General features: G+C 37.4%; 1 long non-coding RNA gene across 2 annotated transcripts in view; it reads left to right on the top strand.

Annotated features, from left to right (window-relative positions):
• LOC144315673 (uncharacterized) overlaps window positions 1-25,093 on the top strand; it is a 314,745-nt gene that overhangs the window by 232,125 nt on the left and 57,527 nt on the right. For both annotated transcript variants that reach the window (XR_013381417.1, XR_013381418.1), the window contains exon 3: window positions 17,790-17,883. This is a non-coding gene — a long non-coding RNA (uncharacterized LOC144315673). The remainder of the gene's footprint in view (window positions 1-17,789; window positions 17,884-25,093) is intronic.

The following is a 25,093-nucleotide window of genomic DNA, read 5'->3' as shown; positions in this document are numbered from 1 at the left end:
TATTCGCTATCAGTGCCTAATTCAGAGGGTATTGCCTTACCTGTTATGAAAAATCTGTATAGATACAGATGGGCATTTTGAAGAACAAAACAGACCATAAAACATTCAAACTCTATTTCATATCTAAAGGTAAGAATAAAATTAACATATAATTTGCATATTGGCAGTAGGTAAAGAGAGCAATGTCGATGCAAATAAAAGGAATAATACCAATATTATCTTAAAAGTTGATTTTGGCAAAACATGGAAATGGTCCGTAGTTAGTTTGATAAAATTGATGATATATTGCCTCAAAGTTGCCTCATAAATGAAACTGAGGCATTCTCTAGTGGTTGTGCTGTTTCCAAAGAAAAAAGTAACAGATTGATGTAAGCAAAAATGTGATGAGAAGCAAAGTAGGTATGGTAACTGAGGAAAGTATTGTTGATCCGCAAAAAGCTACAGTTGGTTAATAGGACATCCCTTGCAACAAGATAAACAGGCTATTAACAAGGGTATTTCTCAATTTATAAACAAAGAAATCAAGAATGTAAAATCAGGAAGCTAAGGACAATTACCCAATTAAAGAATCATAATTCTGCCAATTTCTAAATTTAACTCAGTTTTCAGACCTTGTACCTATTGTTTGAAAAGGAGACAGGATTCCTAGCAGAAAGGACATTGTAGTACCACAGCAAGTCTATGTGGTAATGATTCTGGAATTCTTACCAAAAATAATCTATGGCCAGTTGCTCAAGTAAATGATGGAAGGGACACTGATGGAAAGCACAGACACAAACATTTTTGAGGTTCTTGATCATAAGATATTATTTGTCATCAATAACCAGACACTCAGCCCTCAGTGCTGTTATAGTTGGGTTGAAAGAGGGCCAGTAGTAAATTGAATATTGGCTTAGATTTGGCTCACAGCAGGTCCCTTGCATACATGGACCCGTCAATGGTTATAACTCCAGTACTCAAATATATACTTGAAATATACTTGGTTGTTGGAAGAATAACCAAATTACATCCTTGACTCGAGGATAAAGACTCTCATGGTAGTGAAGGGCATGTGACAACCTCTTGTACTGCCCTTCCCTAAGGTAAGATGGTCAATCAAGAGTGTTATTATATCAGTGTGGGAGATATTTGCTAACCTTAATGATCTAAAGTCTGCAGGGTCGTGGTCCTCTTATCTCTCTCTTTTTATTGCATGATCTGGATCTTAGAGAGGCCAGAGAGATCCTAGAGGAGGATTTTGGACTCAAAGTCAAACTCAGTAATGCAATATTCCCCCTTGCAGCTGCTGGGCTTAGCTTTGATCAGGTATATGGTATGTGGATTATTTTCTATTCCTATCAGAAAGAAGGAGTGGTATTTGTATGGGACAGAGATAGTTTACACCTTTCACAAAATTTAATAAAATTCTATATGCAAAAAATAAGCAGACATACAATAATTCTATAGTTTTCAATTCTTGGTCTAGTGACCAGGAAGAAAGGGGAGGTAAATCCTGAAGGTTTGTATGCCCCGTGTGTTGGTGTTTCAAGGAAGAGACTTTTGTTTTTTTCAACCAAAGGTGGGGGGCAGGGAAGAGGACACTAGCTGTTAATGAGGAGGTCTAGGCCACTTTTTATAGACCCAGAGAAGTCAGGGGATTCTGGATATTTACAATTTATGAACGTGCCAATGCAAATGAACAGATGTCCTCTTCCCATGTCTCTTTCTCAAATAGAACCCTGACTTCGGCATACCAGACTTTCAGGTTTTGCAAAATTGCCTTTCTCTGGAATTCTTTCACAATTCTGCTTAAGACCTGGGCCTGATTTGCAACTTTCTTGACCCTCTCTCTGCAGGAAATGAGCCCTTTTATTGACTATCAAGAGGGTCCTCTGATTTTCATCCTTAGCCTTTAATAGATAATTAATTATTTTCCACTTTTCACTGATTTTCACCAAATCATCTATTGCCCTTAACAGTAGCCTTCCAATTCTGTTCTGCTTAGAATTATTATCTCCCCCCAAATTATCAACAGGATGATACATTATCTTAGGCTATGCATTTTCTTCCATCACTATCCTAGTCAATCTTAGTACCAATGAAATTACTAAAAATTTCACTGTTACTGTATATAGAGACTGTCAGTGCTCTATCTCCAATCAGTAATTGTGTCCTCATTGCTAGTCAGCTAGTGGGTGATTTTACTCTAAAATTCCATTTTTTTAATGTACTTTTTTGGACCATTCTTAAACCAACCATAACTGGTGAGGATTCCTTAGGAAACAGACTCTGAGATAGAAATTTGCATGCTGAAAATTTAGTATAAGCATTTTTGGATCCATATCTGTTAGGTAGCCAAAAAAAAAAAAAAAAGCAAGATTAAGCAGAAGGACAAATTGGGCCATAATGAATTCATATCGTAGGTCTGAGGTTATGGAGGAATCTATAGCTAGGATGGCCCTTCAAAATTGTCTTGACTTGGAGCAAGATGCCAGACTTAAACTCCTGCACAGCCAGTGATTGGATGTGAGATGTTTCTGGGAAGAATAGGAGACTTGGTTGAAATGGCTTTCTTGGACAAGGGCAATTTCTCAAAGGGAGATCTCAGATAGACTCTGTCAATTATCAACTGTCTTAGCATCTGGGACAAGAAGCTCTGAAATCTGGGAGGGAGGATTAATGCTGGGTGGCACAAGACACTGCCCACTCTAGGGAAGTAATTTTGGAAAAAGTAGTAACAAATAGGATCTTTGTCTTATGAATATATACGGTTTCAAAGGTCAGGAAGATAGCTCAGGAACAAAAGTCGAGAGACAAGAAAGGAAAAATTGTGTAAGAGGACTGGCAAGTAGGTCCATTCATTTGGTAGAACCATGATAAGACAACTGTATTGCAGTTGTGAAAATTGAGACTCTTTTTATCCATGCACAGAGGGCCTGGCTAAATAGTTTAAGACATACCGTCTGTTTCTTTTCTCATATAGAGGCTTATAACTTAGAAGGTATCTTAAGATCAGGACTGGAACAAGGGTGAGAGAAATGAATCATCTAAGGTGCAAAATTTAAGGAGGCACTCACTCTCAAACTCAACAATCTGGTGCATAAATTTGTAAATGTGACTCACTCTATTGACACCACTGAGATCACCAGCCTTTCAACCAAATGTTGCCTTGCCTTTCCTTCAAATTCTACTAGACTCTAACAATTCATCAGCTGGAACAATCATGCTTCACATTGAAGGTGGAAAGAAGATTATTACTTCTATCTAAACTACTCAGTTAATATTTCCTAGATCACATAACCTAGGGATATTGCCACCAGTAGTAATGGAACATCATCTTCTCCTCTTGTTCCCTTCTTGTGATTTCCAATAGTCATGTTAAAGGACATTCTTTGAGCTCTACTAGGCCCAGCATAGTAATGATATGTATCCTCAAGCCAATTAAGAATACCAAAAACATTTAGTATTCTGCGTGGAAATTCTGTAGTATTTTTGTGGAAATTGTGTTAAATAATACTTGGTAGAAAGCAAATTCCTTCCATGTTTTCTCCAATACCTCGTTACTTGAAGAAATGGAAACTTGAAAAGTAGGCCAGCATTTTTAGTGGTGGATTTGATCTTGATTTTCAGTTTTAGGATTTCAGTGCTTTGAATGAAGGATTTCCATGAAGAAGATGAGGAAAGATAAACAGATGAAAACATCATCAGACCACTGATTTCCAACTTTATCTACTTAATAAAATGCATGAATTAAACATATACATATATTTATAATAAAACACGGTATAAAATAAATTACAGACCTGTAGAGACAGAGTATGGATCGGGGTTAGGGTCATTGACACAAAGCAAGTCATTCTGATCCATTGCATTTACATGTAGGCTTATTACAGATATTAAAGCTCCTCTATTGCTAATTTGATCTGAAGACTCAAAATAAGCCTGTGAACAGAACATGAGCAGAAAAAATAAAGTTCAAACAGCAATCATGCTAAAGCAAACCTTATATGGTGTCAACTAACTAGGATAAACTTTGGAATATAAACATTCTTAGGTCACATGACAGGGGTCTTGGCGGTGGGTAGATAGAGGCTGAAAAGTTTTGGCACGTGGGTCTAACAACATTCCAGGGAGAAGGGGGGACTCCTGCTAACTTTATACTTCTCACACTAGTATACATATACAGGTGTGTCAGAGAGACTATATGAATCGTTAGAGTAAACATTGGCCAACTTCCTGGGGCTCTCAATTTTTAGCATACAAATTTAAGTGAACTGAGAAGTAATTTTAAACATCTTTATAGTACAACAAACACCAATATGTTTTATGGAATAAAATGCAAGATATGCATAAAATGCAAGACATGCATGAATTTATAAGATAAAATGGAGACTTCAAAGAAATTTCACACTTGCTATGGGCCAGTTAAGTTTAGATCCCAGAGCCCTGGGCACACACATCATTTTCTTTGTACTGATAGGGATAAAAACATTGGAAAAGTTGGAGAAGGTCTTCCCCAAAATAGATTTGTTTTGCAGATTCTTTCTGAATCTACTGGCCCTTGGAGGGGGGAAATTAAATTCTACCATTGGGCTTGATTGTCTAATTAGTTTGATTTCTAATAATTTCAGGCTGAGATGTTACTAGAGACTTAGCAAAAGATATGACATTTCTATCTTTTTCCCAGATTGATGGTAAAATAAATCCCAATCTTAGAGTGAGTCAACAAACCATGAATAAACCTAAAGTACCTGAGTAAAGAGGTATATCTGCTCACTCTGCCTATGAAATAGAACTAGATCGTTCAAGCTTTAGGGTAGCAGACTCAAGTCAGGCCTATAAATGAAAGGATTTTCTTTCAGTAAGAATACAAACTTCACTAAGAATTTTTTACTTTCTAAACTAGGAGGCAAAGAGAATGTTTATCTCTTTGTAATAGATAAGGTGTTAAGTTCTAGTTACAGGACAAGAATTCTGTCTAGATCACTCGATCTAGACAATACTCCTTGGCAAGTTTGGCCCATAGGTCACATCCGACCCCACTGACTGCTTTTGTATGACCCCTAAGCTGAGAGTGTGTTTTATATTTTTAAATAGCTGAAAAAAAATTCCAAAGAAAAATTATTATTTACTGACATGTGAAAATTACATGAAATTCAAATTTCAGAATTCAAGTTTTATTGGAATAAAGCCTACCCATTTGGTTATGTATTATCCATGGTTTCCTTTGTGCTACAATAAGCAGAGTTGAATAGCTATAGCCTAAAATATTTATTGTCTTTGCTTTTATAGAAAAAGTTTGTCCATTTCTGGGTTAGAGTGTTGTAAGTTAATGTATAGTCCTGGGATCAGCAGCATCCTCAGTACCACCTGGAATATTGTTGGAAATGTAGCATCTCAGGCATGATTCTATCTTTCCTAAACCAGATTTGGAATCTTAACAAATTTCACCACTGATTCTTATGCATAATAAAGTTTTAGAATCACTGGCCCAGTTCACAAAGACCTTGAAGAGGTACATATTTCTTGAAGCTCCATTCGGCTAACGAATAAAAGAGAAGAATTGAGTCTTAGGCCAGGACTACGTGAGCAAATACTCCCATGGTTGCTGAAAAATGAAAATAAACTCTGGAGGCACTTTTTGCCCAGGGAAAAGTGTTTTGATGAAACCAAAAGGATATAGCATGAACAGCAGATATTAAGGCAGAAATGATTCTGCCTTAAAAACAGGATTTTTGTCTCCCAAGAAATTCCTTCACTGGAATAGTATGCTGTGAGAGTACCCTGGATCCCAGAGTATCCAGGGACTATAGCTCTGATGAAGCTGTTCATGCTAAAAGATTGCTCTGATGAAGGTGTCTCAACTCTCAGATTTGGATGTGGACCAAAGAGAGCTCAGTATTATACTGACTCTATTATATGGATTCAGGATTATATGGACTTGAATTTTATGCTGCCACCAAATTCCTTCCTTGCTCATTTTTTTACATTGTGCTCTCCTCAACCTTAACAAACATATTCACAGACACATGCATGCACATGCACACACCTGCACGTATACACACATACACACTCACACTGCCTGTGGTTAAACAGTCATCACAATTCCTTCTGCCTTTTATATTATGTGTGGAAAGAAAAATGAAAAAAAATCACCTTTATTAGCTGTAATCATAAAAAGGATAACAAAATGAGATGTGCTATTTTCTGTAACTGCAACTGTAAACATGAATGATCAGGAAAGAGCAAAACCAAGGGAGACAATTGTTATGTGCATGGACTGAGATCCATCAAAAGCAAGAAAAGGAATTTGTACACTGGGACTGGGACTCTAAGTGTACATCAGACACCACTACACATGTCTTCTGTTTGTTGCCAAGGATGAACAAGTCCATGCAGCAGGATGTATGGAACCATTTAATTCAGCAGCTCCCCGCAACCCCCAATCACACATACTCTGTGGTTAAGGTTTTTTGTAATGACAAAAGTCCCTGGTGTTTAGGATTTCTGAGTTTTCCCCAAGTTTCACTCATCCTTTAGAAACTAGTATTATCTCACTATTGATTTTTAAGTATAGACCTACTTACACACACATTCACATTGGGCACTGTGCTGAATACATAACAGATATTAGCTCATTTAATTCCTATAACATAATGCCAGGTAAGGTGGGTATCATTGCACTATAATAAGATTTAATAGCTTACTCAAGTCACATAGGTATTAGGAAAAGAGCCAGGCTGTAACACCACACTCTGTCTTATATTGCAAAATGGTGGGTCTCCAACCAGAGATGTCACTGAAATATCAAGAGATGCTTCACATCTGGTCTTATCATTGTTTCTAATAAACTTGTACCAAGACACAGTCAGTTTGGGAACCTCTCTAAGTGCCATAGTTGTTTTGGAGCTAACCAAAACAGAATCTTAAGATCTAATAAATAGCGGGAAATTCTTGTTGGCCTCGCTTGCATGCACTTGAGGATGACGTACATCATTTTTCCACCTTCTTCCAGACTATAAGTAATAGGCCTTCTCTTACAAAATGTATAGGTGTGTATAAGGTCAAAATAAAGACTTACTGAGTATTGGGGAAAACACACACCAAAAATAATTGATCACATACAAGGCTTACTTTGTTCCAGTTTTTCACTAACAAGACACATTATGATAAACTGTGTGGGAGATAAAAAGTGTGCATGAGCAATGATGAAAAGTTTTTTCAATACTAAATTGGGCTAAGAGTTTCAAATATCTGCTCTATGTCTTTCTTATAAAGATCAGAAATGAATGACGCCCTCTTTCACTTTTTACCTGGAATCACGAAAATTAACAAATTCATGGTTAGGGAGCCTCCATTGTCCTGCTCTCCTTAGAATTAGAACTGGGAAGACTCTTGTGTTTGTTCTTGCTTCTTGGACAGGGAATATTTGTCTTTCATAAGGCATGGTATTTTTAATAGGAGAATAAGAAAACAAAGTCATCACTAATCTGTTGAAGGTGGACTGCGTTGCCAAATATCCACCCTTTTAGAAACATGTATCAGCAGTGCCACGTCCTATAATGTGTGCTCAGGGTAACCAAGGTCACTGCAACCTGTTTCCAAATTCCATGGAATCCCTTTAAATAATGATGATACAAAATTTTAGAAAAAAATAATCATTATCAGGATGTCAGATTGAATCACAAATCACACTTGGAGGGGCCCTGATTATCCTATTAGATAAAAACCTGTCATCTCCTTGAAGGCATGGAATGGACAAATACAAATTGTGTTTCAGCTTCCTCATAAAACTATTGTGAAGATTGAATGAGACAATAGAAATAAAACATTTAGAATGTCTGGCACACAGTAAATGCTCAGTAAATATTAGTAAAGGTTTAATAATTATTAGTTATATTCAAAGACTCACTTCATTTTGGTCAATAGCTTTTCATCAATTATTAATGACTTTCACTATTATACGGTAGCTTTAGAAAGTGGTAATTAGGCTTCTGTACGCTGACTAACATGGAAATGACAGGCAAATATATTCATACCACTCAGATGTGAAAGTCAAGCCCCCTCATGGGGCCTTTCATGGGACACCTACCCTGAGGGCACAGAGTCAGTTTGAATGTCCTTCCCTCCCAGTGGGAGTCCCATTTCTAGGACACAGTGGCCTGTCATCTCTTTCAGAGGAGCCACAACAGGAAGCCTGATTTGGGCTTAATGAACAGCCTTTGGGGAATTTCACATAAGTGGTCATTAATGCTTTGCATATTTGCAAGGTGAATCCATCCCATCCTTCAGTAGGACTTCCCCACAAGAGCCCCTGTGTTCATTCATCCATCTCGCGGTACAAAAGGTGAAGGGAGAATGTAGGGCTATTGTGCAGCATGCAGAGGGTCAAAGAGATAGATATTCAGAAGTCAGATTGGATTATGGGCTAGATGTTGATTATAGTGTTTGATTGGGGCGGGAGGCAGGAGGAGGGATGATAGGTATGAGCTTGTGACAACTTCCTTGATTAACATACATTTATATATTCATATTTCAGAAAAAGAATTCTAGAGGACAGTACTCTGCCTTCAGTTTATTCCCTCATGTATATTTGTTGTATTTAACAGCATCTTTCTTGGTCATAATGCTCCCAAATCCTTCAGGCATCACATATGTTATTCCTGAACACCATTGCATCCAGGCTTGCAAATATTTTTGCATAAAAGTCTGTAATATAGTCTCTGGTGATGTTCAAAAATTTGTTTCAATGGTTGTGCCCCCTTCCTCATGTCTTATCTTGTATATTTTTGTTTTCTTCCTTTATTTTAAGAAGGGTAACTAGTGGTTTGTCTATTTTGTGAATTATTTTTAAAAAACAGGATTTTGATTTATTCGTTGGATCTGTTTCTCTATTCCCTTCCTTAATTTCTCCTTTCATTTTTATTCTTTCCTTCCTTGTGTTTTCTCTGTGCTTGGTTTGTTGTTCTTTTTCCATTGTTTTGAACTGGGAATTTATGTCAGTTGTCATAATTCTTTCATTTTTACTGATAAAAGGGTTTAATGCTATGAATTTTCCTCTGATCTCTGCTCTGAATGCATTCCATATGTTTGGGTGCATAGTATTTTCATTGCCATTCTTTTTCATAAAAAGTCACAATTTCAGTTTGCATGCCCCCTTTTCTCTAAAGACTTGATTCATAGAAAGCTTTAAAATTTTCCAGGTGGCAGGGCATTTGGTTTTGTGTTTCATTGTTGATAATGTCTAGCTTTATTTCATAGATATCAGAGTGTTGTTTATATTTCTACTTTATGGAAATTTCCAACATTTTCTCTATAACTCAGTTTATGACCTGTTTCGGTCCACGTGCCATGGGTGCTTAAGAAAGAATATATTTGCTTTATTGGGGTGTAAAGTTTAATATATATTTATAAGGTCTGTCTCATTGATTATATTTCTAAAACTCTCTGTATCTTGCTTTATTGTGTCTACTTTTTCTAGAGTGATGTGCAAGTGTATCTTATGATTAGTGTTTCTATCTGGGTCTTGGTATGTCCTATGCTTTTTGTTTCACAAAGGTGGTCATTGTGTTCTTTGTTGCATAAATATCCATATACATTATATCTTGACTATTAAGTGGCTTTTGGCATTTAAAAGTGTTCTTTTTCACATTTAATGGTTTGGGTTTTGGATTCTAGATTTCTTTGTTAAAGATTTTATTTATTTATTTGAGAAAGAGATTACAGAGAGAAAGTGAGAGGGAGAAGCAGATTCTGTTATTGAGTAGGGAGCCTGCTCGAGTCTCTATCCCAAGACCCTGATATCATGACCTGAACCAAAGGCAGACATTCAACCAACTGAGCCACCCAAGAGTCCTGAACTCTAGATTTTTTGATATCATGATTGCTATTACTGCTCTCGCTGCTTCCACTTCCTTTGTACACCTCTGTCTACTCCTTCATTTTCAGTGTTTCTGAGATTCTTGACCTTAGGCTCTCTTTCGTGGTGCCTATAGTAGGGTCTTGTTTTGGGAACTGAATAGGACTGAATATGTATCTTTTATTAGATCATTTGAGTCCAGCGATATTCATCAAAATGACTGATATGTTTGATTTCAACCCTACCATAATTTACTGGGTTTCTTTCTTTGCGGGATATATATTTTTATTCTATTACTTATAAGATTTTTAAATTGTATTTAGGAAGGTTTGTATTTTTATTCTAGTGGTAACTTTTGTATTTCTACTTTTTTTAAAGTTCTTAGACTCCTATTTTCTGATTAATATTTTTCTGTATGAAAAAATTCCCATCTAGAACCTATACAACAAGGAGCTTATTCTATTTTTTGTTTGTTTCTCTCCCATCTTTTCCCATTATTAAATGCACTATTTCTACTTTGTCACAACATTCAAGATTTTTACAATAATATATAACATTTTTCACAACATACTACATTTGTGCATTAATTTTCAACATCATCATGTTTTGTCTTATTTGGGGGGAAATCTTAGGAGGAAGCTACTGGACTTTGGGTTAGTTACCTGGAAGTCTCTGCCTTCATATATTGAAAATGGCTTACATCTCTTGCTACTTTAAGGCTGGGGCTAGTCAAAGCTTGTTATGAGCCCTGCGATTCTGGCAATTCCTGGGATTCTAGTGGTTTTCCTATACCTTGACCTTGTAAACAAACTCTTTATGAAACTTTCCCCAGATTACCTCTTTGACTATGCTGAATAAGGTGACAAAGTCCACCATTAATATGTTTTTACTCATTTCTCCTAGCATGTTCTGGTGTAATGTCTAGGAGTTTGTGTTATACTATTTGGAGTATAAATATTTATATTGGTTATATTTTTGTTGTGAATTTTACTCTTTAGGAGTTAAAAGTGATTTTTCTACCTTTTGGGGGATTTTTGGTCACAGCTTAAACCTGTATGATATTAAGATCATGACCTTTTGTTCTCTTTTTCTTAGAGTTTTTCTAGAGGATTTTTGTCAATTTTTAAATTTTCAATATTTTGGAATTCCTTTTATATGTGTGTGTATGTATGTGGTGGTGGTTTCTCTATATCATGGATTTAATGGGGGTGAGATTTTGCTTTGTGATCATTTGATCACATTTTATGAGGTGAGTTTAACCAATTTGAATTTATTGATATGATATACATTTATGGGCTTAATATCTATCTTTAGATAGCCCATTTATGTAGTTTTCTGTGCTACTTTTCCTTTTTAGAAATATTTATTTATTTGTGGAGAGAGAGAGAGAGAGAGAGAACCCAGGGGTAGGGGCAGAGGGAGAGGGAGGGAGAGAAACTCAAGCAGACAATGGGGAACCCGACTTGGGGCTCAATCCTACAACCATGGGATCACTCACCACCAAGCCAAAACCAAGAGTCCAACATTCAACTGACTGTGACACCCAGAAGCCCATCTGTGCTACTTTAAAAAATGTGTTAATTAGATATTTAAGAAAAGTTGGATCTTTTTTCTTATTATCTTTATATTAGCCTCAAAGTATTAGCATATTAAAAGTTCACTATGGGCATCTCTCCTTCTCATCTGCAGATTGCTCTAATTTTGTTTTCTTGATTAGCATCTACTTTTATATATATATATTTTTTGTTTGTTTGTTTGTTTTTGTTTTTTAATTTATGATAGTCACACAGAGAGAGAGAGGCAGAGACATAGACAGAGGGAGAAGCAGGCTCCATGCACCAGGAGCCTGATGTGGGATTCGATCCCGGGTCTCCAGGATCGCGCCCTAGGCCAAAGGCAGGCGCTAAACCGCTGCGCCACCCAGGGATCCCTACTTTTATATTTTAAACAAGCTTTTTACTTGGATAAGCTTTTACCTTTTGCATCGATAAGATTCTGTCTCCCCACTACTTATCCTTTTCTTTTTTCAATTTATGTTGTTGTGTAATTTCGATATTCTCATGCATATAGCTTTGTTTTTTGTCCCATCACCTCATTCTCAGATTTGTTTGAGTTGTAGGTCCACAGTTAACTACAGGCATTACACAGGGCCAATATTTCTGCTGTAGCCTTCTTAGTGATGTTTCAACTAATTATGTTCTTGAAGTAGAATCCTTAAGTTCAAGCAGACAATCTTTCCTGAATTCTTGCATGTTAAAAACCATTTGTCTCTTGATGTTATAATTGATTGAAATTTGATCTAGATATAAAATCCTTAGGTTACTTTCTATCTTCAAGGAATTTGTAGGTGTGGCCCTACTGTCTTCTTATATGGATAGTGGCTGTGGAGAACTCATGGGCCACTTTACTTGTTTCTTTGTTTCCCCCTTTTAGAAGTTTATGGCTTATTTCTCATGATATGGATTATTTTTCCATATTTTAAGTCTAGTGCCTTTACCTTGCTGTGTTTCAAACTTGATCATTCTGATGATTCCCTGGCATAGGTTGTACTTTTTAATAAGTAGAAATAATGATTTTTAAATTAAATTAAATGACAGTTTTCTTTAAGTTACATATTTCAATATTTGATTTTTATGTTTTTTTTGTTTTTTTTTTATTTTTCTTTTAAGGACTGTGAATATGTGTAGGTTGAATCTCCATCTACTGCCTTTTTTTCCTTTTAAGTTATTTTTCTATTTCTACTTTATTTTGCTTATATCTTTCATGTCTTTGTCCTATAGATGTTCTTATATTCTGTGTTCCTTTCTATTATTACCTACATTTCTGTGGCTTTTTAAATTCTATTTATTAAGCTATCTTGCCTCATGATCTCTATCCCCCTACTCTTGCCCCATACTTTCCTTAATGTATTATTATTATTACTACTTTATTATTTGTTTCAAAATAGAGTTGGACATAGTATCTTTCTTCATTGATGGTGAGATGTTTGGTTTTCCCTTTTATTTACACCTGGCCACTACTTTTTGGGTAGTTATCGTTCCCCTATTTTCCTTGTCATGTCTTTCTGTCAGTCTTGGCTTGTTTCTCTTTCTTACCTTTACTGAAGGAAGTGAATTTATTCTGTGTCAGATATTTTCAAGGGGCTCTTGTGGCAGTTGAGAGTTGAGAGTCTTTCTCAGGTTCAGTTGGGATTTTTCATAAAGTCTAGGTTTTTGTATGTGAGTCTCTGTGATAGACAATTCTCCCAGCTAACAGAGACAGGCAACTGTATTTTTTTGTATTGTTAAGTGATCTCTTTTCTTCTGTGCCAAATTATTTTATAAGATCATGACTTGTTTGTATGATTATCGGTTTAATATAATCGTCTCTGTTTTCTGATTATCCTGCACCAGCCAGCACAGCAAACTATACTAAATCCTTTATCTAACTAGCACTTTCAAAATCCTAATGATTATCTACTACGTATATTATTATTATAGTTATTACCTATATGTAATAATGCTAGTTATTATCTATTAAATTAATATATGGATAAACTCACTTTCCTGAAGGAGTTTATAATCAATCTTGTGCTATGGTACATATAAAGACGAGTAAAACATGAATGTTTTGAAACATCTAAAAAAATGAAATAGAATGAAACCTGTAGCAGGATGACACAGAAGTAAGGATCTCCTTATTATCCCGTGCTCAGAAGAGGAGAAATGAGATCATATTCAAGCCCTTGAATAATGAAACAAACAAAAAACCCTGTCACTCTTTGCTTCGTGTTTAGTGATGTTACATAACATCAATATCATATGCCATTTTCAGGTTAATATTTTATAATTAATGCTCATTTATATTTAGCAATAAATTTTATTGATTTCTTTGCTCACTACTGTTGCTTAAATTCCATTATTTTCTCTAGGATTCATCTATTTTATTTGTTAGAATGTATGCTCATAATTCTTTCAGACTTGAATTATGGATACTAAAATTTCCATTGTCCAAAAAAAAATCTGAAAATGTCTATATTTTGCCCTAAAAATTAATAATAGTGTTCAACATAATTTTCTCTAAGAATCTGGTGGAAAATGGACTTCATACATCCAGTGTTACTGATGAGACTCTGAGGTCAAGCTATGTTGCTTTGTTTGAAATCTCATTTATATTCTTTCTTTCTCTTAGGACACCCTAAGGGCCTTCTGTTTATTGGAGTTTTAGAATTTCACAATATTTCTATCTGCAGTCTTTTCTTTGTTTTTGTTTTGGTCACACAATATTTGGTGGGCTCTTTCAATCTAGAAAATGATCTTTTTTCAGTCCTGAAAAATTTTAAAAAATGTTGTCTTTGCCTATTTCTCCTCCATTTTCCTTTTATCTTTTTCTAGAACAGTACTGAACATATATCCGAATGTCTTTGCATGTGCTCTCATGTGTTGGTCCTATATACTCCATCAGACTTAGGAAAATTCCTCAATTACACCTCACTGCAAAATAAAATAAAATAAAATAAAATAAAATAAAATAAAATAAAAATCACTTTTTATCATGTGAATAGTCCATTCAACTTTCATTTTCACATTTTTCTTCAAGAATTAAATTTTCATTTTCCAAGTTTTCAAATTGATTGAAAAAATCATAATATCCTCTTGTGTTTCTCAGAGGATATGTATAATATCTCCTTTACTATCTTGTTTGTTTATGCACTATTTCTGTGAGTATATGTTCTTCCACTTGCTGTGTTTCCTGCCTTTCTTTCATGATGTGGTTCTCCCAAAGTTATGCTTGGTTGCATATTTAATTCTGTCTTAGGGTCCACTGTTACCTTTCTGGTGATGCTGTGTCTGTTTGCATGGACTTTGTGGGGTATGGGCCAGGTCATAGCACTGCAGTTTACACTGATGTCTGGGTAGAATTACAGTAAAGGAAAGGTGGTCTAGGTGTGGGGTCATCCTATTCACCCAGAGTTTTAGCAGTCATTCAGTCATTATCTTGCTTTGTGTCCCAGGAGCTCATATTTATTATGGTTGTCTGGGTCCAGGCACCACTGCTGTTCACAATCTGGCCAGAGGTTTGGAGGTGAGGAGAGATGCAGAAGTTCTGAACTATGCCACCCTACCAAATTCCTTTGCAATTGTTTTTGTCCCAGTCTGATTCTGACACCAGTTTTTGAGCTGCTTTGATTTTTTGTAGAAATCTGTAGTATGGCTCAGGTTGCTTTCCATATTTTCGATATTATTCATGGTTCCTCATCCAATGGAGTTGGCCTTCCAGTATAGTGTGGATTCATTTTCTAATGATACTATTGAATTGGTGATGTTGAAAGGGAGGCTGTGTTGTTGTTGCCATCTGCCCTCTTGAATTTGCAGAGGAGGAGTTACAGCTGACTCTCTATATACTGACACAGAGATATCTCTAAAACTTTCTTGTTCGTATCACTTGTTGAAATAATGATTCCTTCTAATTGTCAGCTAGGAACAACCATCAACCCTTGAAAAGTTGATGTTTCAATCCTACAACCTAAAGTGGCTGCTTGGCTATAAATGTTGCAATTTATTACTGAATCTACCTGGAAGACAATTAGAGCATCCAGGAAGCATGCTCTTCTAGAACAACAATCTTCCCTCCTTCTTATTTCAATCTTCAACTACTAACACAACTCTTTTTTTGAATGACCATGTTACAAGTAATGAGTATAAAATGTGCCTTAAATCCCCTGTCCTTTAGAGCTCATCTCCTTCAATAAAGCTTTCTTGAACCCATCAGCTTATTTTAATTCCTACATTCTCCTGGAAAGGTTTCAAAGTCAAGGATGGGGATGCTTGTAGGGGAACAAAATGTCATCACATTTGTTGATTGAGACTTTCCAGCTGGCAATCCACTTGGAGGTTTTGCTTCTTAAATATGACATTGGCACACAAGAGTACAGATTCTGTTAGGAATATTGTCAAAGCAGCATTCAGTGGGGAAAATGTTTGCATTTACTACTTCAGCAATATCTCCAGAAACAGGAGCACCAAACCCCACTTGTTGCATCCATTTGGCTGTCTTTACCCCATCAGTCCTGTTAATGTCTTACCTAACCTATTCCTTGAATATCTGCCATGACTCTTGGGAACCTATTTCTCTGCTCTGTCATTCTTACTGCTATAAACTTTTCTTATTATCTGGTCCAAGCTGCTTTTTCCTTAGCTCCAGGCCCCTGCACCTACTCCTACCATCATCTGAGACTGTGAATAATTTCAACCTTCATTTATAATGCTACCTTGAAGGTATTTGCAGTCTGTGATCATGTCCCTCTTGAGATTTCCATTTCTACATCTCCAGCTTTCCCCAAACTCTCTTGCTAGTTTGTGGAGATTTGTTTTCATTCTTTATGTATTTCTCTAGGTTTCTTACTTGCTTCCAAAGAAAGTCAAATATTGCCGATGTTCCAGGTGCTGTGACATGCAGGAGGGGAGGCATGCAACTATTATCTCTCCTCTCTGTGTGTGTCCTCTTTAGAGTAGAGCCTCAGAACTGATAATGGTGCCTCACATAAAAATAAGCATAATCCCAGTGAACTAACCCTGTTAATAAATCAGAGAAACCCGCCATTCACCGGCTGCTTCCACTGCTCCCAGGGTCTCTGTGATATAATAGGGCATAATTCACTCCTCACAAACACTTAATACTGCATTTCCGCCATTTACAATCTGATAATATTCAAATACTATTGCTGTATTATGCAGCTCACAATTGCAGATGCGATTCCATAACAGCCTCACACTTTGGCATGCATTATGTAAGTTGGTATAAAATTGCCTGTCTTAAAACTCTTCTTCAATTGCAACCCAATATCATCGTTTCACACACAGAGCTTCGGGAACATTAAAAATTTAGCTTCTTCCCTATTTAGCAAGTTCTGCAAAAGGGAGTAAAACAGACAAACAGATGTTCCCTCTTCTGAGTCCCCAGGAGGTCTGAGGCAGAGTAGAGAGACCCTGAAATGCACACAACAGCAATGACACTGAAGATACATTTATTCAGATTTTAAAAAAGAGAGAATGAGAAATAGAGAAACCTTTTACCGTGTCCTCTGGAAAAGTAGGAATACTCTACATTACACTGGTGAATGCTGTTCTAACCTAGAGGGATCTTCCAGGCTATCACCTTATGAAACTGAACTTGCCTATCTTACAATTACTAACCGATCCCCTACATGGGTTTCTGAAAGGGAAGTGATGTGTGAATTCTGTTATTACTAATCATAGACATTAGTAGCTCAGAGACTAGAGTGTCAAAAAAAACCCACCCGCATCCCTTCCCACAATCTGCCCTGATGACAAACCCTTTAACAGGCATGAAAATTTTCCATTCCAGAACTCAGATTACGTGACTAAACATGAACACACCCTCAGGGAAGGTGGCATGGGGAATCTCATTCATCTTAAGTGGTGAAAGACAGATGTAAAACATTTTCTAATCGGAAGTTTTGATGGAAGAAGGTAGAAACCAAGGCTTCCACTCTGAAGTTAGGAAGATGGAAAAGGCAGCAATAAAGGCATAAAGTACCATGTGGTAAAGGGAAGATATTTTTTTAATAAGACATTGTCCTAGCAAGAAGGCTGTATGAGGAAGGACTCAGTACATGGAATCATTAGCCCTGACTCTTTCTCCAAGGAGATACAGGAGTCTGGCCAAGTCATCTAAACCATTGGCCTTCAGTTTTCTTTATTGGTAACCTAGGCTTTGGACGACAGGCTTGCCCAGCCCTGACACACTAGGATGACTTTGCTGATGAGCAGACCAGAATATATTACAACCTTTAATGTCTTCAGGCTTAGATCAATGAGAACTTAAAAAGGAAAATTGTGAAGGTAACATAGGGAGATAACACATATAGACAGATGGTTTGCCAATTAGTCATTAAGATTTTTTTTTTCTTTTTTCTCCCCTCTTGCTTTGCTGTCCTCTGCCTTTGAAGACGACTGTGCTAATGCAGCCGACTCTCCACGTGTGGGTGTGGCTGAGAAGATGAAAGAGTCTAGAGGCCGCATTTCCTTTCCTTCGTGGACTTGGTGAGGAGGATCTGTCTTTTGTGCTCCCACTTTGATTTATGTTTCTGGTTATTCTGAGACCAGTTAATCCTTAGTGACAGCAGCTGACCACTACCACAAAACTTCAGAGAAAGACGCCCAGCTACCGTTTCTGGGAGGAGGGATTTCTCTGACAGTTGGGGAATGATTACCTTTGTGGGATTGCAGCTGCAAGAGAGACAGGGGGAGAAGCCTGGTGCTGCATTCTGATGGCTTCTCTGAAGACCAAGTGAGGGCAGGGGAGTTGAACACTCTGAAGTGAAATCAAACCAAAAACACAACAGACTGAAAAAAAAGTGGGGTGAAAGATTTATTATTTTTTAAAATTTTGTCTGATTTCCCCGAAATTATTCAGTTGTGCTATCTACAGTGTTTTTAGTCTCTATGCCCAACACAGGGATTGAACTCACAACCCTGAGATCAAGAGTCAAGTGCTCTATCAACTGGGCCAGTCAGGTGCCCCTACAAATATTTTTATAATTGGGTATTTTCCCCCATCTCTGGTCCTCAGTTGTGTGTACTTCATTTACTGATTAGTGGGATTTGAATATCTGAACTAAAGTGATTCAAGTCCTTCAGCTTTAATCTGCAATTTAGTTAGCTAACAAATATGGTAAATTACTTCCAGAATACTTGACTTAATATGCACGTGTTTTATAGTAGAAAGAGCCCTCGCCTGGGTATGAGAAGCCCCATATTAGAGCCAAGACTCTTCCCTTGACTAGTTGTGATCTACAGGAGAATCACATTGTCCTGGGGATCTAGGTCTCTGATCTATAAAATAAGGGGGAAGATGTATTTGGCCTCTGAGTCTCCTCAGTAGTAAGGTTTGGCTTTGTACTATTAGCAGACAGGTTAGCTAAGTAAAAATGCCAGAGGAAAAGAGAAAACAAAGAAATGTGATGTAATGTGGAAGGATGCACTAACTATGCCAGTGGTGGTGTGGTCCAGAGATGAGCGTAATGTGATGGGGAACCAGATAGAAGGTTCTTGAGTGCTGCCAATGTTTCATCTGCACAAATATGCTGAGGGTAATCATTCTCTAGAACTTCATTGTTTTAAGTCAGAAGCAATTAGAAAAATTCTGGTTCATTATAAGTTAAGCATTAAAAACTAAACAAGCACACATATGAGGAAAGTTTAAAAACTAAGATTTTGTCTTAGAGACAATGATTGATGTTAGGTTTGGCCACTTAAACTGTCCTGTAAAGAGCATTTAAAAATGCACTGTAGGCAGTGCTAAAATTAAGATGTACAAGACATTAGGAGCTCAAAGCACTATTTCATTAAAAAAAAAAAATGTTCACTTCAAAGAGATCTAATTTAAAAATATGTAAAACTCACTTTCTGTTGATTTTAAAAATATGTGTTTTCACCGGCCTCTTCAGTACAGATGGAAATGAGGATACAGTGGCAATCTCAAACAGACTCTGACTGGATAGAAACCAAGAATATGCAGCCAAATCAATAGAGGTGGAGAAGGATAGAGTCGATAAGGTTCCTCACAGCTCCAAGGGCAGATTCAAATGAAGGGTTGAACAATCATTTGCTAAATCTAATAAAAATTAATGACAAGTATTTCCATTCTCCATACATTTATCAATTCACTTAATAAATAAGTAGCTGTTAGGGAAATGCATTAGGTAGTAAGGATATACCCGTGAACAAGATAGATCCATGAGATTGACCCCTGTCCTCAAGAACCATATAATTTAACAGAGAACATAGTCAGTGAGCAAGTAATTTCAAGTATGATGAGAGTTATAAAAGGGCAAAGGGGGCAAACTAACTTAATCACAAAGACAGAGAAGCACCTTAAAGAGTGTCGTTAACCTGAAAACTTACAGATGAATGGGACTAAGGCAGGCACTGGTCATTAATCCCTAGCTGCCTGTGAGCACCTTACCTTGGCTGGAGCTAGAGGGCGTGGTTAAGGTGAACCAATAATAGTGGTGCTTGTGGTGGGCTAGTGGTTCCTAAAAGAACAGTCCAGGCAGGAGAGCTTGAGGCAAGAAAGCAAACTGTACATAATAAGCAATTTGGGAAACAAAAAGTGTCTGCATCTATATCTACATATCTAGAGAGAGTGATGTTCATATAAATATAGAGATAATTAGAACATAAAAAGAGAAGAAGAATTAAAGTGACATTCCTCAGAGAGGCGGTGGAGGTGCCTGATTTTGCTGGGTGTTATTGTGGAATTTAAGGGGCCTTCTCTGGCTGCTTTATGGGAACTGGACTAGTGAGGAAGCAAGAGGTATCAGAGTGCAGACTCCAAAGAATTGATGTGAGATGTAAGTACTTTATACACCTGAAAACAAAAAATGTGGTAAGAAAACCACCATCTTAAAAAAGCCACTAACAACTGAGGATAGAGCTTCCCAGGGTTTATTAAAAGTTAGCACAGCTGACCCTCCTACAATATATATCTACCCTGCTGTCTTCATCTCACCCAGGCTCTGTAAGTGAGCTTTGTATTGAGGGGAGAGTCACTATTTTCATGAGGAGTGTGTGCATGGAGGCCCAAGAGAATCTCTAATGAAGAGATGAGAGATACTGGTGAGAGGGGGAGACTAGATCTCATTTCTATGTTGGATATCTTCAGAGGTAGTCAAATGACTATCTACCCCAGTGGAAGAAAAGTAAACTGAAGAGAGGAGGCAGACAGAGTAAATGTAGCAAGCTTGGCTCATATCAGTTGGCTTGGCAAAGATGACTTACCTCTAGGTCAAACGGACACCGCAAAACACTGTGGAAGCAAGAGTGAAGGTGGCAGCAACAGAGCTGTCCTCTGAATGAACAGTCCCATGTTGCAAAAAGTAAGTGAGAACCTAGGGCAGAGAGAGCATGCAGGCTGCCTAGTGTTCTAATTGATCTGGAGGCTGTATTAGTCCCTTGCATTACACAGTTGGGCTCCAGGAGTGTGAATAGCACGGACACCTGCCGCACACAGGCCATCATAGGTGATGGGTCAAAGGTAGGCAGAAAAGCAGGCGATATCAGCAGAAAAGGATTAAAATTATGCCCAGTAAGATAAGATAAAGGACATTTGTCCTTATCCTTCATTGTTTTGTCCTTGTCCTTCATTTGTGAGGAGCTAGTCCTTAAGAAAAGGACAATGGCAAGAAATTGAAAAGTGCCAGCCAGTCCTTAAGCCAGCAGAAGCAGAGGAAAGCATTCAGCATCATATGAGAGAGATGGAACTTTTCATGTGGACTGACCAATTTTGATATTTAAAATAGATGGAAAGTAATAGGATCTTTCCAGAATGTTGTTAAAAGGTTGGAGAGAGGAGGAGGGGTTTCAACCTAGCATGTTTTGAGATAATGTTTAAAAGAAATAAAATAATCTCATCTTAGACTCAAGTGGAATGAGATTCCTTGGTAAACAGGTTGGATTGAAGTCAGTGTGGGTGCTTCCTGGATCCCCAGCCCAGACCCCACCTCACTATCTTGTGACAGAGTCTACTGTCAACCTTCTTTCAGGAGAGACAGATTTTTGAGGTCTTTACTGAATGGCATCTGGGCCCAGAAAATGAACAAATTTCTCGAAGTAAAAAACAAATGTTCAGCAATATAACTCAGCCTGAATGAAGGCACTGTTTTACGATAAATGCAAAACAAATTGTGCTTCATTTGAGAATATGTTTGTTTTACCTTAATGTAACCAAGAGTCCCCTTATGAACTCCAGCTCTTGTGAATTACGTTATCTTGAAAGGTGATGTCAAACCTTTACCTCTAGGGAATAAGAAAATCAAATAAAAAAGTAAACAAGGGCAAAATAAAATAAAACTGTATTTAGTGTGTAATGACAACCTTTCCCCTCTGTCCCATCTCCCTCCTGCCATAGGTAAGAGTGACAGTGGCCTGGCAGGTTGATGGATGCATGGAGGTGGAGGTGAGGATGCTAAAATTAAAGTGAGGCTCTGGAGTAGGGGTGGAATATTTGTATTTAAAAATAAGTCTTTCTTAGAAAAGGCCTTGGGACTTCTCAGCATCTTTGCGGTGGCAGGAGCCACAGGCATGGATGCCTCTGCCTAGGAAGAAAGTGAGAGATTAAAAAAGGAGCCTAAAATTAGGACTGTGTCAGTTTTACACTGAACAGCCATTTTGTGCTTTTGCTACAAACTTTCACTTCTTCATTTTATTTTCATTATTTTAATACCTGTAGATGAAACAGATGTTATTAGTTCCTTTCCATGTTAGGAAATGGAGGCACACACCTCTAAATCTTGAAATGGCAATTTCAAAAGGACAAATCCAACATCGTTTTCTCATCCTCTGTCCTTTCCAGTACAGTTCAATTAACTTATCATTTTGGTCCTCATTTGGAACCAAGAATGTTAACCTAGAGTTTCTGGATAATAGTCCTAATTCTTTACTTGAGTGCTGAGAAATATCTCTAAGAGGTTGACTAATTGTCAGAAGGAGAAATTTTACAAATCTACATGCTTGTGTGTAACTGGTGATCTTAACCAACTTAACCAACTTAAATACAGACTGATCTTTGATTTGATGCATACTCCAGGTGGTAATTCTAGTAATATTTTAGGACACCTTTCCCACGCACCAACGAATTCACAGGCATTCTAAATACCAACCTCCAACTATTCTCCTCAGGAAAGTGATATACTGCCTCTAATGAGCCTGAACTCTGCGATCCATTTGGAATATTTTGTTAAGCTCTATTTAGTACCAATAGATATGGCACACTCTGGGTGGGCAGTCTGGTCCCATCCCCTCAACCCCAGTGGAGATGGGAGTTTACATTTCGATTCCTGGAAGAGCCCTGTGTTCATCTTCAGGCCCTTGCTTCTATTTAGAATTAAGAGTGAAATGCTTTTTTCTCTATCGACTGTCGGATTGTCAAAACGCACTGAGCTTGTTTGGATTTGGGGTATTGGAATGATGGGGAGACCATCTGCTTTCTTTGACATGATGACTCCCCATCTTTTGCAAGATGTAATTATTCAGTCCCTTGTACCCAGGCTTTCTCTGAGATGAGGCATTCAAAATGTCCAGCATTAAATGCTTTTCAAATAGAAAACAAGATTTTATGACCCTGCAACTGCAGGCTCAGTGGTTTTATGCTCCTTAGCCTTTGTGATAATGTGTGTCTGCTTCCCCCATGCAGGCTATGCTGTGGTTAGTGTTGATTCAGTAAAGAATTTTTTGTTTTGTTTCCACAGATATTGTGTCTGTGGAGGACAGATTGTATTTCCTGATAGAGCTTCCTGGTCTTAAAGCACACTTCACTAATCCCAGCTCTCATTTGTGGTTTTCAGTAAAAAACAAGGAGACTGATTATAGAAGAATCGGCAAGAAACAAGGGAGGGGGATAGAGGTGGCATATGTACAGGGAACAACTGAGAAATGGAAGCATTTGAAAAGCACTACATAATATAAAATATATTTATATATTGATTTAATTAAAAGGAGATATATGTCCAGAAAGTCTCTGATCTTACTCTCCCAGACCAGAGATTATGGACTGGTTTATTGTGTAGATTTTAATAGAATGTACTGTTACTGAAGTTAACATTCTGGAAGATAGAAACTTAAATTTCTACTTATACTGAGTTTTACAGTTAGAAGGAGAATCATAACCTTTTTTGACCTTTAGAAAGCTGTCAGCCTTGTGTGCTTCGTTGTTTGTAATACTTGTATAAAAAAAAAATACCTTTAAAGGCAGGAGTTGTGTTCTGACATGTGTCCTCTGAATCTCTGTAACGCGGATCCTGGTTATAATGAGAACTCCTTGAAATTGCTCATCTGTGCCATTGTTGTGTTTGGCCCATTAAACCCTGAGCTCATGAAAGAAAGGAGTTACATTGAGTCTCCACTAGGTCAGGGGCATATACTTCCCTAAGAAAAGTGCTGGCTAGAAAGAAGTGATTGATTGGGTGTTTTGAAGTGTTTATATAAACACGTGAACTAGTTACATAGCTATATTGTGCCTGTGGCCTGAGGAGACAGTAGTAGAAGTGGCAGTCTGGCAGCCTGCTCTGTCTCAAATTTGCTTTTTTGGAGGGATGGTGATAGAGGGAGAGGTGACTTTTCCACAGAATGGAGTCTGCGTGAACAAGATCATTTTATTTAAGGCAAAGTAACCACAAAGGTAATTTGCAAAGTATTTCCTATTTCCTGTTTACATCACTTACTGGTGATGTGGAAATCATGTTTCTAAATATTAAAGAGATTGGTCAATCACTTGATGATCTTAAAATAGATTCCTAAGTGAAACTAGAACCTTTGCAGTGTCCACTGCAGGCAGGTGGAATACCAGTGTTTCCAGAAGGGTATAAAATTTGCAAAGTAGGTGATGAAATGTGTTCCGTGGGAGAAACCAATGTTCAGCTGAGGTGGAATTGAGACATGATCCTCTCTGACATATATAACTCTCCTTGCAGCTATAGGACGTCAGAGAATATCAGGCCTGATAAAGAACAGCCACACAAAGACTCTGAGGTTAAGGAGAAAAGCTGTACTTAGATAAACAAATTAAGGAGCCATTTCGAGGTGCATAATGCAGTCCTGTAACTACTGAGAGGTGATAATGACCTTGAGGCAAGGTGTTAGCCGCCCAAGGAAAACTCTCCTGGAACAGAAGCTGTGTAGGACATAGGAAGAATTAGAAGATCCTGGAAGACAAGATATCCAAATTTACCCAGAACTGATTCTCTTTTATTGCTCCGTGGGCAAAGATTCTCTCTCAGCTCGTTAGCAAGCTTTGCACACAGGTTGTATGTGTAAGTATAAATACGAGATAAATATGTAGTAAAGGTAAGTATTCTGTGAAAAACTGTGCCTTAAATGTATGTGATTTGAAATCTATTGCTAAAATATTTCTCAGGCTAAGGTGATGATGATTTGTCATTCCAAATTCAAAACATTTTCAGGATAAGGTTATCTGTGGTATGGTATTGGTGTGGAGTGTGGGGGTGCCGATTCTTAATGTCTTCAGGTATTAGGATGGACACAGGCGAACATTTTCAGAAAAACTTTAGCCTTGGTTCAAGTCCCCTTTTGGTCTCTCTGTGCAGAAATGAAGATGTCATCTAGTCATTAAAAATACTCATTATGTAACTTTATTTTCTTAGAGACTATTAACCGTGCATTCTTCATTTCTTATTAAGTTATAGTGTTCCCTTATTCATAAATTTGATAGTTTCAGATTTGGGTCAAGGAGTTA

The sequence above is a fragment of the Canis aureus genome, chromosome 6 (assembly GCF_053574225.1).
Source record: "Canis aureus isolate CA01 chromosome 6, VMU_Caureus_v.1.0, whole genome shotgun sequence".
NCBI lineage: Eukaryota > Metazoa > Chordata > Mammalia > Carnivora > Canidae > Canis > Canis aureus.
This window is presented reverse-complemented; position numbering and strand designations above follow the sequence as displayed.